This window comes from Elgaria multicarinata, chromosome 9 (assembly GCF_023053635.1).
Source record: "Elgaria multicarinata webbii isolate HBS135686 ecotype San Diego chromosome 9, rElgMul1.1.pri, whole genome shotgun sequence".
NCBI lineage: Eukaryota > Metazoa > Chordata > Lepidosauria > Squamata > Anguidae > Elgaria > Elgaria multicarinata.
This window is the reverse complement of record NC_086179.1, coordinates 85751870-85770903: the sequence shown is the minus strand read 5'-3', so window position 1 is coordinate 85770903 and position 19034 is coordinate 85751870. Positions and strand designations below refer to the sequence as shown.

Sequence of the window (19034 nt, the reverse complement as noted above, 5' to 3'; positions counted from 1 at the left end):
TTTCTTTGCAGGCTCCCTTTCAGTATACATTGCCTGCACATCTATATTTCACCGAAGTCAGGAATTATATTTTTCTTCAATTGAACTTGAAGACAAAGGGAAACAATCATGTAGCCCCAATACAGGCTTCCAGTGACCTTATGATCACCCAGGGTCTACTCTCTGTGTGCATAAGAGGTCATCACCGTTGGATGAGTTTTGACAGCAAGTGGCTGTTGTAGCTTCCAGTTCACTCATTCACTCCCAATTCATTCATGCCAGTTTTTGCCATTCAGTGAGTGAACAAAAGTAGCTGAATGAAGCCCTCTTTGATACTTAACTTACTATAGCCCCTCTCTCATTTGGGATCCATCTCTGCTTTTAATCTGTAGGAAATATGAGTGTTATATATAGGCTAATTTATGGCACCTAGTTCTTCGACCCAGTCTTCTAATAACTTAACATTTCCTTATAATATTTTTAATATAACCAATGTGATCCAATTAAGCAAAGTAATGATATTAACACTTGCATTGCTCATAGCCTTTACAAATACAGTCAAATCCTATTAAGAGTATAGTCCTCAGCAGTAATATTGGTTTCTCTGTGGTTTTGTTTGATTACGTGGCTGCATAAACACACCTGATATTCCAATAGCGGCTCAAAGGATTTTATTATCTGATGATGTTCACTGCTGCTTTATGCTTTGTGGCTGAAAATGATGGCTGTGACAAATTTAATGTTCATCCAAAGGTGGTTATTCCTGCTCTCTTTCTGTCAGAATAAGTAGCTGAATAGACTAGAGGTGCTTAAATCAGGCAACCCAAAGTGCTGGGCTCCTCCATATTGAGAACCTTTTATATGGAAAATTCTGTAGAACTGCAATGCTTTTCTCTTTCATTGCCCCTGACCAGTCCCTGCACTTGCATAGATATTTAGCCCTCTAGGGCTACGTGTGAATTATCAGTGATTCTCAAACTATTCGAACTTTGGATTTCTAAATTTATTCTCCCTTTATATCCCCCTCCCTGCTAGCACCAATCTCCTGAGCACGTGGTGATATTGTGTGTACATACACATATTCATTAGTGTATATGAGGTTCACCAATGCATATATAGGCAGATTGAACTAGCATTAGAAGAGGAACAGAACAGTAGATCTCAAATCCCATATCATGCCAGTCCTTTTACAACTTCATTAGCTGCCAGTCCAGGTCCGGGCCCGATTCAAAGTGCCGGTATTGACATTCAAAGCCTAAACGGTTTGGGGCCAGGTTATCTGAAGGAACGCCTCCTCCCATATGTACCTACCCGGACCTTAAGATCATCTACAGGGGCCCTTCTCCGTGAGCCCCTGCCAAAGGAAGTGGGGCAGGTGGCTACTAGGAGGAGGGCTTTCTCCGCTGTGGCACCCCGGTTGTGGAATGAGCTCCCCAGAGAGGTCCGCCTGGCGCCTACACTGTACTCCTTTCGTCACTGGCTGAAGACCTTTTTATTCTCTCAGTATTTTAACACTTAATTTTAACTTAAATTTTCCTGTTCTAACTCTGTATTTTAATCTTATATCAATTTTTGCTGTGTGGTTTTATCCTGGTTGTGCTTTTTATACTGTATTTTGTATTTGTGTTTTTAAACTGTTGGTTGTTTTATTATGGTTTTAATTTTTGTGAACCGCCCAGAGAGCTTCGGCTATTGGACGGTATAAAAATGTAATAAATAAATAAATATAATAATAAATCTATATAAATAAAAATGTAATAAATAAATAAATATAGTAATAAATCTATATAAATAAAAATGTAAATGTTCGTTTGTTCCTAATCTAAAATCTCCGAAAGTTCTTCACCGATTGCTTTGAAATTTTGACACAATGTTGCATTCGAATACGCGCGTGTTTTTATGTAACTATATTATAGATGGGGACAAAAGTGTGTCTTAGAATCGAAGAAATAGGGTATATAAAAGCCCAGAGGCCTCCTCCAAGCCACTTATGCAAATAGGAGAGAAGTCATTGTGACATCACCAACCAGTAGGCCAATCCACTGCCTCTGCCTTCTCTCCTATTTCCATGTTCTCTCCCATTTGGCGCCATCTAGCGATGTTTCTTGGAACTGCGGCCTTCTATGAAAGTTCCAAGTTCTGAAGAAAGGTAACTGCCAGGAGATTCTGGCCTAGCAGAGGGGCCAAAACCCACTAACCTCACCACACCTGTGACAGGTAAAAACATGCTTTTTTTGAAAAACAGCGCCATCTGTTGGACGTAAAAGGAACACATGCTGGTCAGGCTGGAAGATACATAAGCAGCAATGAAGCTGTATGGCGAATTCTTTCATTTCCCATACATGAACGAAGTCCAGCTGTTGTTCACTTAGCAGTACATCTAGAAAATGGACAACGCGTTTATTTCACAGCTGCAAATGTGCAACAAATAGCCCTGAATCCACTGGCTACAACGTTAACTGCTTTCTTCACGCGTGCTTCGTTCCATGTAGAATTGCGTTGTAAACAAAATTACAACATGCGTGATCTTTTGTCGTATGTGCAATCAAATATTCCTAAGCTAACGCTTGAGCAAAATGGCATTTACGATCAAATAATGCAAACTGTCAATAACGGGGTTGGAGAAATCTTCTTCTTCGATGCACCAGAAGGAACTGGTAAAACGTTCCTAATTACATTGATTCTAGCAGCGACTCGATCCCAAAATGACATAGCCTTAGCTCTTGCGTCGTCCGGAATAGCTGCGACATTGCTACTAGGTGGAAGAACTGCTCATTCCGCTTTGAAATTGCCATTGAACATGCAATTCATTGAAACTCCCATGTGCAACATTTCCAAAGCATCCGGCATGGGAAAAGTATTGCAAAAATGCAAACTTATTGTTTGGGATGAATGCACAATGGCGCACAAAAAATCGCTCAAGGCTCTTGATCGATCATTGCAAGATTTGCGTGGAAACATCAGACCATTTCGGAACGCATTAATATCGCTTGCAGGAGATTTCAGGCAAACATTACCTGTAATTCCTCGACCGACACCAGCGGACGAAATAAATGCTTCCCAGAAATACTCTACTTTGTGGCGACACGTAAAGACGTTAAAATTAACTACAAATATGCGTGTCCAGCTGCAAAACGATCGATCAGCTGAGATATTCTCACGTCAATTGCTGGAAATTGGGAACGGAAAGGTGCTGGTTGATCTGACCTCAGGACGAATTTCATTGCCTCATAACTTCTGCAATTTAGTGACGTCAAAAGAAGAATTGGTTCAAAAAGTATTTCCCAATATTCAAACCAATTATAAGAATCGCGATTGGCTGAGTGAATGAGCTATTCTTGCGGCCAAGAACAAAGACACCTACGAGCTTAACAATATTATTCAGTCTAACATTCAAAGCGAGGCAGTCACATACAAGTCCATCGACACTGTTGTGGAAGCAGATGAAGCAGTTAATTATCCAACAGATTTTTTGAATTCACTCGATCTGCCAGGGATGCCACCACACGTACTGCAATTGAAAATCGGCGTGCCAATTATCATGTTGCGAAATATCAACCAGCCAAAGCTTTGCAATGGCACGCGGCTTGCAGTAAAAAAATTACTAAGCAACATCGTAGAAGCAACAATCTTGACAGGACCTTTCAAAGGTGAAGATGTCCTCATTCCTCGCATTCCTATGATTCCAACGGATATGACATTTCAATTTAAGAGATTGCAATTCCCAATTCGATTGGCGTTTGCAATCACCATCAACAAAGCTCAGGGCCAATCTTTAGAATTGTGCGGTTTAGATCTAGACACGGATTGGTTCTCACATGGACAATTATATGTTGCGTGTTCTAGAGTCGGCAAACCAGACAATCTCTATATCTGCACAGACAATGGAACAACAAAAAAATTTGTATACCCACAACCATTGTGAAATTAAACATATTAGAAACATGCGCTTTCTCTTTTCTTTCTTTTCCATTTAACCAGACTGAGCCACAGCAACGCGTGGCTGGGTACAGCTAGTAAATAAATAAAAATAAAACCATGTGAGGAAATGTGATTAGCACAAAGCAGCAGCCATTCTTAAGCTCCCTTCTTTCCAAATCACCTTGTGGGAGTAGTGGGTCACTAGTGATCCACACTGGATTTAGGGTGGGGAGTTACTCTCTTACAGGGCATTGTCTCACCCAGTTTTTAGCTGGTTAGGAGGAGGAAGGCTACACTTGCCTCGGGATCCTCTCGCTCCCAAGAACTTCTCATGTAAGCATACAAATTGTCTGTATTTCTCTCTTCCCTCCACCCTCCATCCCAACATACAAGTTGAGAACCTCATGATTCAGGAGATGTTTCTGTTCTCCATACACAACACAATGAAAGGAGACATGTAAAAAAGTATTTAATGAAATAATGCAATAATTCAAGACTTATAATTTACTGACGTTTCTGCCGCCTCTAAGAGTTCCTTGGTTCCCCTGCTTGTTAGCCTTTTGCAACTAGTCTTTCAGGCAACTGCAACATGGTTTCCCTTTGACTTTCTTTTAATTAGACAATTCTTTTGCTCTTTCTTGCATTCCATAATAGACCTTAAGCAGTCTGGGACCCTGATTGATTAAGGATCCCCATCCCATAGAAGAGTCTACATGGGTACAGCAATATGCTTGTAGTAATTAATAATCCTGTTGTGAACGTCTCAACTCATTTGTGTGTTGACCAGAGAGCAGAACCTACAGCTGAACTGTAGGATAAGTGGGTAAGCACACTCTCTCTTTTAATAACCATAACCAAGGTCTGTTACAGGGATGAAGAGAGTCAGGGAAAGAACTGAGGGTTTCAGTGTCCAGTTGAATGTGGAAATATGTTGTCTGAACGCCAGCTCTGCCCACTGAGAAAGAACGGATTGGTTGATTTCTCAAAGGCCAGCTCTACCTATCTCAGTAGACCTGGTTCTCAGGTTTTGTCACTGCTCAGTCACCAGAAATGATGAACTCTGATGCTATCAATTTTTTAATGTGCAATGAGACACAAAATGTGCAGTTCCACAATAAGCAGTCCAGGCTCCTGTAAAAATCTAAGTTTGGTTCAAGCGTACTCGTTTCTCCTCCTCCTGCCAAAGACACACTCCAATGCTGCTCTCTCTAGTTTGTCCACCGATGTTTCAAAGATGAAAGTAGTCATTCTGACACATGGGGACCCTTTTCCTGACAACTCATGTGAAACTGTCAATGTTATAAGGATAGTGAGGTCCAAAAATATCCGAATCCATCTTAAGACTGATGTACTTCTCTGTATATCTTCCCCTTTACCTTTTGTTCTTGTGATTTCTTAAAATATCCCTCAATCCAAATAAAGTATTTTGGGAAGTTCATTATACCTCTTCTGTTAAGTTTGAATATAATACTTTTCTGAATTAGTGCTGTTAAATTTTATATTCGACCCCAAGAGCAAGAGTTATGACCAGTGGCTGGTTTTCGGCTTTTTCATACTTGAGTGAGGTAGGCAAGGATGTGCACTTTCCCTATTGATATTTGATCTATGCTTGGAACCCATGGCTTGTGCAGTTAGACAGAATAGTAGTATACACGGGTTTGTACACGCTGACCTAGAATTTAAAATTATTTTTTATGCTGATCTTTTATTGTTTATTTCTAAACGCCATACATCTATTCCTGCTTTGATGGAATTGATTAATACCTTTGGTGATCTTTCCAGTTACTCAGTTAACTGGTCAAAGTCAGAGTTGATGCTGATTTGAAACAGTATATTTTCTACTGTTCTGGCTAATGGCCCATTTCGGTGGTGCCCTGATTTTTATTACCTATCTGGGAATACTCATTTCAAGAGATATATCTCAATTGATCAAAATAAACTTAAACTGATTAGTGAAATTACATGAGATATATGGGAATGAGCTCCCCAGAGAGGTCCGCCTGGCGCCTACACTGTACTCCTTTCGTCGCCAGCTGAAGACCTTTTTATTCTCTCAGTATTTTAACACTTAATTTTAACTTAAATTTAAATTATACTGTTTTAACTCTGTATTTTTAACCTTATATCAATTTTGCTGCGTGGTTTTATCCTGGTTGTGCTTTTTATACTGTATTTTGTATTTGTGTTTTTAACCTGTTGGTTGTTTTATGATGGTTTTAATTTTTGTGAACCGCCCAGAGAGCTTCGGCTATTGGGCGGTATAAAAATGTAATAAATAAATAAATAAATAAATAGATATAGACAGATGGGCACCGTTAAAGTTGAGTCTGTGGGGGTAAAATCAATGCACTTAAGATGAACCTTATACCTTGAATTCCTTATGTTGTACATGAGATCCCTTTACTTATACCTGGCAAATACTTTCAACAACTTAATGCTTTGTTTCGTAAATCCTTCTGGGGCTCTTCCCCGCCTCGACTATCTTTGAAACGGATGCAGCTTCCAGTTAAAGAAAGCAGGTTTGATTTTCCAGACCTAGCTTTGTATCATTGGGCTTACCTATTGGCTTGTACTAAGTTTTGGTCTTCCTCTGCTTCCTCGGAACTGCCATCATGGTCAGTTTTTGAAATCTTCTGGATAGCACTCGGTTCTCACCATATCTGAATAAGCAACCCCCCTCTTACAATTTTGGCTGCTAGAGAGATGTGGCATATAAAATCACGTCGATTACAGTTTGATCCATTCTCTCATGCAAAATTGACTATATAGGGAAACCCAGATTTAAGAATTGGAAAGAAAGCATTTTTGTTGAGGACATGGACGGATAAGATTATTTTGACTCTGGATCAATTAATAGGCTCAGACTATGAGTTTTTGCCTTTTTCAGACTTGTGTGTTAAATATAATTTACCTGCTATGGCCCATTGGCATTTATTTATTTATTGCATGTATATCCCGCCTTTTTTCTTCCAAGGAACCCAAGGTGGTGTACATAACCCTCCTCCTCTTCATTTTTATCCTCACAACAGCAACCCTGTGAGGTAGGTTGGGCTGAGAGTCTGTGACTGGCCCAAAGTCACCCAGTGGGTTTCCATGGCCGAGTGGGGACTAGAACCCAGGAACTCCTGACTCCCAGTCCAACACCTTAGCCACTACACCACACTGGCAAATACTTGCAACTGCAACACCTGCTGGAATCACTATTAGAAACACTTATAACAGCTGAACTGACACGTCGATCCACAACCCATATATATAAGTATTTAGTAGCAGTAAATAAATATGATACCCATAGTTTAAGACTGGAATGTAATAGAGAACTGGAGTGCCCTACCTTGCCTAACTAATGGACAGTTACCCTAACATCTGTATCTGAAGCTTCTGTGGATCCCAGGTTACGTCTTATTCAGCAAAAACTTCTGTTTCAGGTATATTGGACTCCACAACGCCTTTTTAATAAGGGGTTGTCTAACTTGCACAATTGTTGGAGATGTAATGCATCTAATGCTTCTTTAACTCATATGTTTAGGCAATGTCCCGTAGTTGCCCCTTTTTGGGAGGAGGTAATAATAAGGACGAACTTCGTATTGAAACAATCCATAATATGGAACAATATGCATGTCCTCCTAAATTACCTACCAGCTTCTTGGAAGTTAATACATTGTCAGTGCAGATGAATTTTCTGAGCCTTTATGACAGCCAAAAGACTTAAACTAACACATTGGAAGGACAGATCCACACCTCCCATAATGCAATGGATCGAGGACCTAATAACATTATCAACTTTTGAATGGGTGTTATACAGACGCAACTTGCAAGTGGATAAATACATAGATATCTGGTCTGCTTTTCTTGAAACCTTTGTATAAAACTCCTTTTTTTCTTTTTTTGAACGGTACACATGGAAATTGATGATAATCCTATATACTTAATGTATGTTTTTTCCCCGTTTTCACAATGTATTTTCTGTTAAATTTTGCCAATATTCACCCCAATTTTTTTTTAAAGTTTGCATATAATACTGTTCTGCATTAGTGCTGTTAAATTCCCAGGATTTTCTGTGTAGGCGGCTAAGTGTCATGTAATATGACACTAAGTACAAAACATGAGCGCATATGTAAGGAAATGCACAAGTATGTTGTAGCCAAGCATGCTAGGCTTGTGAATTACAATCATATACCATTGTGCAGCTTTGTTCCCCCTCACAGATACTTAGATGCACAATACAAGGAAAGATTTGGTAGCAGTGGACAAGCTGTCATTCACAGAAGCCTATCCGATACTCCTGATCTTCTCATTGAGAAACCCCGGATTAATTTCTGTGGCACATTAGGACTCTCTGCAGCATGGTTTTCTCAGGAAACCACTAGGCACTAGCTTAATGTAATGACGTTAAAGCAGTACACTCCCTGGTGACACAGAAGCATCATTTTGATACTGACTCAGGCTGTTGAGTCACTGTTCTCTACTTCCTGTAGTTCCTTCATCAATGACTCGTATTTGGATGGAAGAACTGGTATTACCTAGGTCTTGCCCTACTTAAATTGTTGGAAAGCTGACAAGATCACAGTCCAGGAAATTGGATATTGTTACCTTAGGGGCTAAATAAAGAATGGGGAATTAGGATTATTGGATTAATGACACATTTTGTGCACTCAATTTTGGCATTAGCAGTTAGGATTTCACTCTTCAAAATTGGTAAATAGGGAGAATGTCTTTCTTTTTCTCCCAGGCCCAGCAACAAAGTGTAACAAATTTCAGATGTGTTCTTCTTGGCTACGCTGAGGTTGTTTCTAAAAAAAAAAAGTACTTTGAAAGCTTTATGCCGGGTTCACAGCCATTGGGGTTAGTTATCTGCTTATATATTTCCCATTAATCTATTCTCACCACTGCAGTTTGACATGAAACTGAACTATAAACTGAGCAGAATTGGCTTGCAGGGTATTTCCTGACCTTGCAAAATGTGTGATTTGTTTCAGCATTGTTTTTATTATGCTTGTTATAACCATTGGTTGAAACAATAAAGCTTTACTTTATAGCTTTACTACTACTACTACTGGTCTGTAGTACTTTAGAAAGCATGTGGGGGTTTTTGTATTTGTGCATTCGGGTTTTGTTTGTTCTTATAGAAGAGCTTTGAAAACAAACTGACACACTTAAAATATATCACTTAAAAATGTAGCACTTTGTGTATTAGTCACAGAACTTTACGTGTACAATTTGGCCTTTTCGAAATCTAGAAGGGAAGATGGATGATGTTATCATGGGAAATAAACTCTTGACTACATTCTTCAAGAATGCAAGCCTGTCATCTCTTTGCTTCCTTTCCTCAGCAACTTTATCACGAAACAATATGTTGCTTGTTTCTTCACTCTGTGCTATGGCTTTTATAATGACCCTGCATTTGTTCAGCCTAGTGAGACCGCATATATAGTTTGTAGATTTAATGTGATTATGATAGACGTATCTGCTTATGCTCTATTTTCCATGATGTTAGCTTCGTTGGCATCCAAATACGTGCTTGATTATTGTATACTTTGTCATGTACTAGCCTCTTTCTCCAGTCTCTTTAATAGGAACATTTTTGAATTCTGACTTCTCAAATGCACTTGAGGTTTTGGGCCAGGGTAAAATTTAGGATTGCTCCCATAATAGCTAGATTATGGGTTAGGGAAGGGAAGGGAATTTTCATATTTCTATAATTTTGCAGAAAGTTCATCCAGAGAGGATCATTTAGCTGTTTTTTCTAGTGGTCACATGGGAAGTTCCATATGATAGAAATAGTATTTCTGTCTGGCCCTATATTTTTTTCACAAATTTACTATCTTTCAAAAATAAAAATGCCCAATTCTTAGTGGAATAAGTTTTCATTATGTTTGGTGGACCTTCTTTGAAATAAATGACATATTTCATGGTAACAACTTAATCTATGAGAAAAGGGTGTTCTGGTTGAAGACATATGGGGCAACCGTTATCACTACTGGACAGAAAAGAAATGTTAAACCTTAGTTGTAGCCGGACTTGCTCAGCTGATCCCCTAGCCTGGATTATTTTCACAACCAGTCTGACTTCATCCCAACCCATCTTTCCTTTTTAAACACCATTTACTTGACTGGTGCAACCAGTGGAAGCAAACCTGGAAGGAAGGACGTATTTCCCATCCTCCCTCTCTTCTCTGGTGCTTAGATACAAGGCCTCCAATAGTACCTGGGAAAGGTATTTTTCCCAAAGACTATTGTAATATTCCCAGGCTTTGGGAAAAGTGCACTGCCCAAGGCCAGCTGCGGTGCTAACCCACTAGTCAACAGACCAGGGTAAAAACAACTTTGATCTTGGTGAGCAAGGAAACTGTGGGAGATGGGTTGCGTTATAGCAACTTAAATTAGGCTATGAGAAAGACCTGGAGTAGATTTTGGGGAGAGAATATGTTCTCTAGTTTTTAAGATCATCTGCAAGGGTTTATTCCCTTTCTTTTCTCCCCCTGTAATACTGCCAATCTGATTAGGTATAATGAGGGTATGTCACCCAGCATTTTAAATCTTGCTTTTGAAAACAGATGCTTGCCATGCTGGGGTTTACTAGGGTAGTGGAGGCGATGTTGAATTTTCAGAAAGAAACCTCAAAGAGATTAAGGTTTATTGAGAACAATGCCATCTGTACTATTAACTTTTTCCTTAATTCTGTTGGAGAAGCAAACTAGGCAGAAAAGGAAAAAGGCCCTCTGCATGCGTTCACAAAGCAAATTTACAATATTCTTGCTACTTTCTACAAATATATTTTGGCTCCTATAAGCCCAGACAAGTCAAGCTGGCAATGACTTCCATTAATATAATGTGGTGCTATGTAGACAAGAAAGTGACATGTTGGAAATTACATGATAGTTCAAGGAACTGGAACACACAGACCCTACTGAATGATGCATTGATAAATTTATTTTAGCATTTGAGTCACAAGAGTCAAACCAAGGTATTGATATTATGGGTGCATTGGAGGATTATACAGGTTGTAAGTGCAAAAAATTTTCAGTGACAGACATCCTTTGTGTCAAACTGTCTGTCTCACCCAGTATCCCAAAAGGTGCAGGAATACTTTTTGGGTCCTCTTATTTGCATTGTGAGGAACAATGAGAAGCCCCAGCAGTAGACCCTAACCTTTGCTAAGGCTAGGAATTCTAACAAAGGCCTGGTGATTTATAGTGCACGAAAATGAACAAGTTCAGACTATATGGGAGAAGTGCAGTTATTCATTTGATCGTTTATCAAAAGGCAATTGCTTTCACCAAAGGGAAGTAACTTTGGGTTTAAAAATACACCATTGAGTAAAGAGAAGGTGAAGATAACTGGAGAGTCAGATTACGGCTGTATAGCACAATCCCAATTTGGGATAAACCCTTTGTTTGGCACTTATCCCTTCGTTTCTTTGTTCAAAGATGTTATAATGAAGAGCTCTACTGAGTTTTCATAAAGCTTAATATTTTTATTACTAGTGCTATGGCATCTTCTAAATAGAACTTCCATACCTCAAGGCAGGAGAAGCCACCCTAACATGAAAAGTGTTCAAAACCGGTTCGTAATGGACATCAGCCTTAGAAAAAGGGGAGCATATCCAACTCCTAGAAGTTTGGAAAAAACTTTTTCCCTGCTGAACTTCTAAGCTATTAGGAGAGTTCAAGTATCTGTGATGTTTACTTTTTCATGCCCTCTGTTTAGTTTTCATTATGTTGGTTTCATCATTTCATTAAAGGATTTGTAAGGCTGTAAGAACTGTGTGTCCCCCGCTTGGCTTTAAGTGCTTATGTCATTTAGCAGTTTGATTAATTTTCTTTCATTAGGTAAGAGGATGGTTATGCTTACTTGACAGCTTTAAAAGAATGGAAAAACAGTACACTGGCAGTAAATTATTCAAAATTCACAGCCTTTGTTTAGTTTCCCCACCACCATAATTACTCTACCATTAAGTTTTTATTATTATTGCAGTTTTCATTTCTTCTGAGTGGCTACCTAGCTTCAATACTGCAATTAACAATGCACTCCTATACCCTATGGTCTACACCAGTGGTTCCCAAAGTGGGCAGTACCGCCCCCTTGGGGGCGGTGGGGTTGCATGGGGGGGGCGTTAAGAGGCAAGGGGGTAGCAGGGGGCGCTAAGAAGCAAAGGAGCGTCAGGGAGGCACTCGAGGTGGTCTTTTCCGAGAAGCGCTTCTCCAGAAGGTCTTAGAACCCAGGGACACGTTTATGGGAGAAGATAGTTCGGTCCCAAGCCATATAGGGGAAGAATCCACACATGTATTAATACCGTTTAAGAAGAGTCCTTTTAATGGTGAATTGAAATGTTTCAAAAGCACCAAAACACGAATGAAGAGACATACCCTGCTTGGTGTGCCCCGCCACGCTGGCTGCAAAACAGAAGCGTTCGCTCTTTTCCCTCCCTCTCTCCCTCCCTCAGCAAGCCTGTGGTGGGTGCTTTGGATTTTGAATAAATATTCAATTAATTGTTACTGTTTTGAATTTTATTGTTATTGTCTTCCTTAGCGGGTCGTTGAAAACCGCTATTCTGAATAATGATTTTTGTAGTGTAGGGTAGGGGGGCACTGGGCATGTGTTTGTGGAACCAAGTGGGCGGTGACCTGAAAAAGTTTGGGAACCACTGGTCTACACAGTAAGTACCATAACGTTCAATGGGGCTTACTCCTAGGTAAGTAGGTATAAGGATTGCAGCCTAAATTGTGGTTTTGTTTTGGGCTACTGCACCAGTATAATTTATAATCCCTTCCCCCAAAGAATCCTGGGAATTGCAGTTTCGTGAAGGTGCTAAGAAATCACTACAATTACCAGGGTTCTATGGAAGAAGAAATAATTCTAAAAAAAATACAGACAGCAATCCTAATCACACTCACTTGGGAATAATCCCTATTGAACTCAATGGGACTTCTGAGGGGACATGCATAGCACTGTGCTACATGCCTGTGGTATATCAGGAATTTCCCTCACCTGTCCCATTTGTGACATGTAATTTAAGAATAGCAGCAAAATAAGATGTCTGCCAGTTGTGATAATGCCATGTTTGATTGAAACTAATTTTCTTGTTACATGTAGCTGAAATAGCTATGGCTCTCCAGCTAATTTATGTGACATTTAATATTAATATAACCTTAATTTCTTGAACAAATATTCAAACACATATCCTGAGATCATTTTCCTCATGGCTTTAGTGGGCTATATCACATAGATTATGAGAAGGGTACATTTATTTACAAATATTATTCCAGGAGAGAGAGAGAGAGAGAGAGAAGTACAGCAAGTGTAAAATGGGAGCCCAAGTACAAAACTTAGAAATACTGCCTTAAATTCCATGGATATAACTTAATCCTTTGCCATAATTCTCTCAAGGATTGCCCTTAATTGATTGGTTTGATTTGTACCCCAGCTTTCTACCAAAAAATGGCACTCAAGGCCGCTTACAGAAACAATTTAACTGTCCACACTCAGGGATGTTCACACTGGCCGGAGCCAGGAAGGAAAAGGCTTGGGCACAGCAGTAGAATAGTACATCTGGCACAACTGCAGAAGGAGGAAAGTGCCACTATGGCTACATTGTGCTATTACTTGATAGATGGAAACCCTGGTTAGCCCGAAAGGCACATGGTAGTTTTGTTTGCTTGAAGAGGGGAGCTTTCTTTTCTTTTTCTGTGTTACAAAAAAAGTTCTGCTTCATCAACAACAACATTAGAAATAACTGAGCCAGACAGAACATTGCCAAAAGTCTAGCACTAAAATCTTGAAAACTGATGCTGGATGGTAGAAATGGCAACTTTGTCTTCCAAGGTTGCATTTTTCAGATGTGTGTGGAATCTGGGAAATACTTGGCTACTGATATACCTGCTCAGCCACCCGGACCATCTCTTGGTCTTACTGGATCCCTTTTTCCCTGTTTATGGGGAAATATGTGTGTTTCCCCTCCCTTATCTATCATCTATCTATCTGTCTGTCTGTCATTGACACTGTTGAGCAAAGAAGAGATTTGAAGATATGGACACTGTAAATAGACTTTATATTTGCTGGAAATTGGGAGGTTCTTCTTGCAATGCGGCCACGGAGCTGTTACTAAAAGAGTACCACTTTTTCATACACTTTTTCAAATCTTAATAAAACGGCAGGGGTTGGGAGGGAATCCAAGCAAATGGATTCTGTAGAAATCGCACAGCGTAACGTTTCTCAGTACAAACCTGAATTCAAAATGAGTGGAGGGGATAGACGTTACTGAATGGTACTAGGAATGTAAAAGCTAGAGAGAACAGTGTTGCTTTATCTGTGTTCTAGCGGGTCTGCTGTCATATTGTTTCCATGTGCAGAACACCATGTGGTATATCCTGTCCTTTGCTGACATCCCGCAATCTAATACTAGACTTCTCAATCCTAAACAAACAATATCGTAATCCACTGTCAGTTACACAATAACAGCAGCACCCTGTCAAAACATACTTTCAAAGATTAACATTCAAAAGGAAACTTGCAGAACAAAAGGCGAGATTGTAGTCTGGTCTCAGTCCCAACTTTCTGCTTCTCTTTTGGTATGTTTTGGATGTTGTTGTGCTTTAATACAGATACTAAATGGTTCTCAGTTTAGGGGCCACTTACATAAACTGCATTTGTACACAAAATTATACTTTGTAGCAACTTTTCATTTAAAAGGAAAAGATTTTTTTTAAAAGCATGTTTGCACCCCACCTCTATAGAAAGGTTACAGGATTCTTCCTTTGAAAATGTGTTTTCAAAGAAACAAAATGTGTCTGGTATGTAATATGCTGAGCTGCATTCTACATATCAGAACCTGAATCTTTGTAGTTAAAATTTGCCCAGAGATGCAAAGGTTGTTGTTGTTATTTCCTTGTTGAAAATAACACTTCAAAAGAACAACGGACAAAATGTCTACTAGATTTGAAAACATTTCTATGACAAGCTTATTTCTCTGCAGCCATAAGGAGTAGACACTTCCTTTTAAATAATACATCTGGGGATTTAGGATTCTAATGAGCCCGCTAGATGTGCAAAACCGAACCTTGGACCACAGGTTGCTTATTTTGGCATAGGCAAGTCAAAATGTATGAATACTGTGAACCTGAGGCCTTTGTAGTACTATTTTATTCCCTTCAGTTCGTTGCACCACCAAGAGAGGTTAAAGGCACAGTCCTATGTGGATAGTGGGCAGCCTCCAAACTGGGAGCCTGTTGAGTATCCAGTGGGGAGCAGGAGGACGGCAGAGGCGATCTTCACCTCTGGGCTCCAGCTGTTCCGCTTTTCTACTAGATGGGTGATTTCGCCTGTCTAGCAGCAGCACTTCAGACGGGGAGAGAAGAAGGATGGGGTGGCCATAGGATACATCATATTGCTGCCACCCGTCTCCTCCCCTCCTTGCCCCTGGGAATGCCCACTTCTCCTCATCTCTACACTCCATTTTCCGAGCGCAGAGAGGTAGCTGCCATGGCTCTCTCCAAGCTGGCTATGGGGGTTGGGGGAAGTGCGGTTTCCTGGTTTCAAGGTCATTGCCAGGACACTGAACAATGCTGTGGTCCCCAGATGCTGTCTAAGAGCCAAAGGATTGATCTCTGAGTTGGTGTGGAAGATGAGAGAGGGCCTTTTCTGTGGCAGTATCGCATTGTGGTGTAGTGGCTAAAGTGTTGACCTGGGAGTGAGGAGATCTGGGTTCTAGTCCCCACATGGCCATGGAAGCTCACTGGGTGACTTTGGGCCAGTCACAGACTCTCAGCCCAACCTACCTCACAGGGTTGTTGTTGTGAGGATAACATGGAGAGGAGGAGCATTATGTACACCGCCTTGGGTTCCTTGGAGGAAAAAAGGTGGGATATAAATGCAATAATAAATGAATAAATAAATTGAAATATCCCAAAAGAAGTTCGGCTGCCCCCACTGCCCCTGATCAGTTTTAGGTTGGCTGTTGAAACCTTTTTCTTCCATATTACTTTTTAGGGCATTAAATCTCTCAGATTTATGATTCGCTTTTATGATTCTCTACTTCTTTCAATTTGTGCTGGTGGTGCTGTTTTAAAGTTTTTAAATGGTTGCAAGTTGTAAGTCGCCAAAAGGCAGCTCATAAATGTGCAAATAAATAAAAATATAAAATGTTTTAGGTTTAAAAACGTGTATTTAAATATGAAACAGACAGCGACTATGACACATGCATGTTCGGAAAGGTGAATCATGCGGGTACATTCATCAGAGAACCAAGACTGACTGTAGCTCCCTATTGAATGTGTGTTTAGTAGCACAAAGTGATCTGCTGCCCTTTATGTGTGGAATAGTCCAGTGAAGGGCAAAGCAACTCTCACTTGCTCAAGATGCATGCTTTAAAAAAAAAAAGTCATTACATTTAAATTGTGGATTGCTGTATTGCGTTGTTAGATATACTTATTTTTCATGGAAATTGAGTTCGTTCTTCCAGTTGAGTGAAGCTAGTCACAATGCAACAACCCATCAGGCAAATTGCCCCAGTGGGAGTACAGTTTCCAAGTCCTCCATAAACAAAGTACTGTGAAAGCGTTCTGCTGTTTCTCTCTATTCATTGTCCATATGAAATCACAAGTGTCAGTTCTTGTCACCTATGCATGGAAATGAGGTTTTGGAGAGCTGTAAACACTGTAGGCGGATAGCGTTGAGCTATTTATTGATTGATTTATTTGTTACATTTATATACCGCCCCATCGCCGAAGCTCTCTGGGCGTTTTACAAAAGTTAAAAACAGTAAACATTAAAAGTATACAAAATTTAAAAACATTAAAGCAACAGTATAAAAACAACACTATCCATTTAAAAACAACAGTTCTGGGGGTCTGTTAAAAAATAAACTTAGCGTTGTTAAATGCTGTTATAATGCCTGGGAGAAGAGAAAAGTCTTGACCTGGCGCCTAAAAGATAACAGTGTTGGTGCCAGGTGAGCCTCATTGGGTTGCTCATTCCACAGTCGGGGGGCCACCACCGAAAAGGCCCTCTCCCTTGTTGCCATCCTCCGAGCAGGCACTCAGAGAAGGACCTTAGATGTTGAGCGCAGGGTACAGGTAAGTTCTATGACTCTGTATGACTCCAGATTTTAAAAGGAATTAGTGACATTACTAAAGCTTGACAACCAAATTTATTCAAAAACTGATCATCTAAAATTTAGGCTCTAAATGGCACTGGTATCCTATTTAAAAGAAGGATAATTTGTGTGTGCCATTTCTTTATTGTGTAAAAATGTTTTCAGCTCATATTAATGTCTTTTGAGATGATGATAAATTCCTGCTTCCAATTGGAAAGTACTGCACTAAAAGACAGGTCTGTAACATGTACGGGAGGCTTTAAAAACATTACTATGTCTTCTTCATTAGATGTAGTCGTACAATCTTGACATGAATCACAATAATATTCCTGCTGTAATATCTGTCGTACATGCAGGAAATGTTATGCCACATCTGATAATAACTATCAATCATATTTGTGTATTTCAACAACCGTTGAATTTCATTTTTGTTTCCTACTGTGCAAAGCTGCACAGAGCTACTTTTATTGTTAGCACTGCAGCATATAGTTTTCAGGCACAGAATGATCAGGAAAGAATAAATGTATAAATACATTGGGTTAGATCCAGATTTACTCATTGACCCACGTAAATCAATAGGACTTAAAGTTGGTTTCATGAATGTCTTAATTTCCATTAAGTGGGTCTACTGGAGGCATGAGTAAATCTAGATCCAACCCATATTGATTTTTTAAAAAATCTGCATCGTTTTTGGTTTTTTTAGAAGTTCTTTAAATCTTAGGGTATTTCTGTATGTAAAGCTGTAAGGTGGTTGTCTTAAATTGTTTTGTAACACTGCAGTATACTTGCTTTCAAGTTTACAAGGAAGTGTTAATCAGAAAGCATCTAATCTGCTTTGCACTGTGATTGCTCAAAGGGAGAGTTGAGGAGAGAGGAGGCTTCCCTGGATTGGAGCTGGTGGGGCAGCACCATTTGAGGAGCACTGTTGCTGAAGGACATGTGTTTTCCTCAATAATATCTCCTTAGGTACGTTACAGTCCTTGCTGTGCCCCTTCCTTTGACTTTGTGGGACTGCTCAGCTAGTATGTTCTTCTCTGGTGATCACGAAGAACAAATGTTCGGTGCTGGCAGTAATGCTTTGCTCCAACTTCAGGTTGAGTGCTATTGAGAATTCATGACAAAGTTTCACCGCCAGTGTGTGTGTTGTGCTGTACACACACTGTCGTGCTTGCCGTAATACAAGCAGATGCTCTTATAACTAAAAACCACTGGACGTTCAGCTGAGAAAAGAGGAGGCTAAGAAGTGAGATGGTCTTGTTCTTCGCAGGGTTCCTGATTGCACGGGGAGATTCCTACAAAAGTACAAACGTAGGGGTTGCTACAGATGTAGGTCATGGACGAACTTGTAACTGTGGTGCCACATCTCTCACCTATACACAGAAAGCATATGAAAAGGGCTAGAGAAATTTGTGTACTTAAGATAACCAGTTAAAACTAATCGCTAAGTTACCTGTTTTTACTTACCTCAAGACAGAAGAAAAATAAGGCAAGATACCTTATTATCCAGGAGCTTTCAATTTAACTCTTGAGTCAGTGTACGTAAATTAAGACAGAAGAACAAGTCTACTTGGAACAACTGAGTTATTTAAAGGTTTTCAAAAGTGGCAAAGGCCTCCCTAGAGAGCAACGGTTTACCTGCTAGCTATGCCTCTCCCAATCTGGTGCCCTCCAGATGTTTTGGACTTCCAACTCCCATCAGCCACAGCCACCAACTGAGAGGGATCAGGAATACTAGGAGTTGTCATCCAAAACATCTGGAGGGCACCGTAATTCGTGGTAACTGGGCTCAGTGAATAACTTTTTCATTCAAACCGGTCCTGGAACCCCAGTCAGGTAAACAACAAGTTTTCAGACAGGCTAGAGAACGGTTTGGGGAATTACATCACAGACAAGATGGCAAGTTTAGCTGTGGGATCACAGACCATCTTTGGATACTTACAAAATCTGTTGAAAGTTTTCAGACCACAGCCTTGCTCTTAAAGTCTTTGGAAGCTGTGTAAAGATTTAACCTCTTGTGTTATCCCAATTGTTCAATAACTTGT

At 39.9% G+C, this 19034-nt stretch overlaps 2 protein-coding genes across 2 annotated transcripts in view; one reads left to right on the top strand and one right to left on the bottom strand.

The window, feature by feature from the left end:
- Window positions 1-15702, bottom strand: part of CDC123 (cell division cycle 123) — a 535395-nt gene extending 519693 nt beyond the window's left edge. Inside the window, exon 1 of the mRNA XM_063134258.1 lies at window positions 15677-15702. The gene's annotated coding sequence lies outside the window, so the exon portion shown is untranslated. The remainder of the gene's footprint in view (window positions 1-15676) is intronic.
- The window catches only part of RASSF8 (Ras association domain family member 8), a 90793-nt gene that overhangs the window by 42372 nt on the left and 29387 nt on the right, over window positions 1-19034 (top strand). The window lies entirely within an intron of this gene.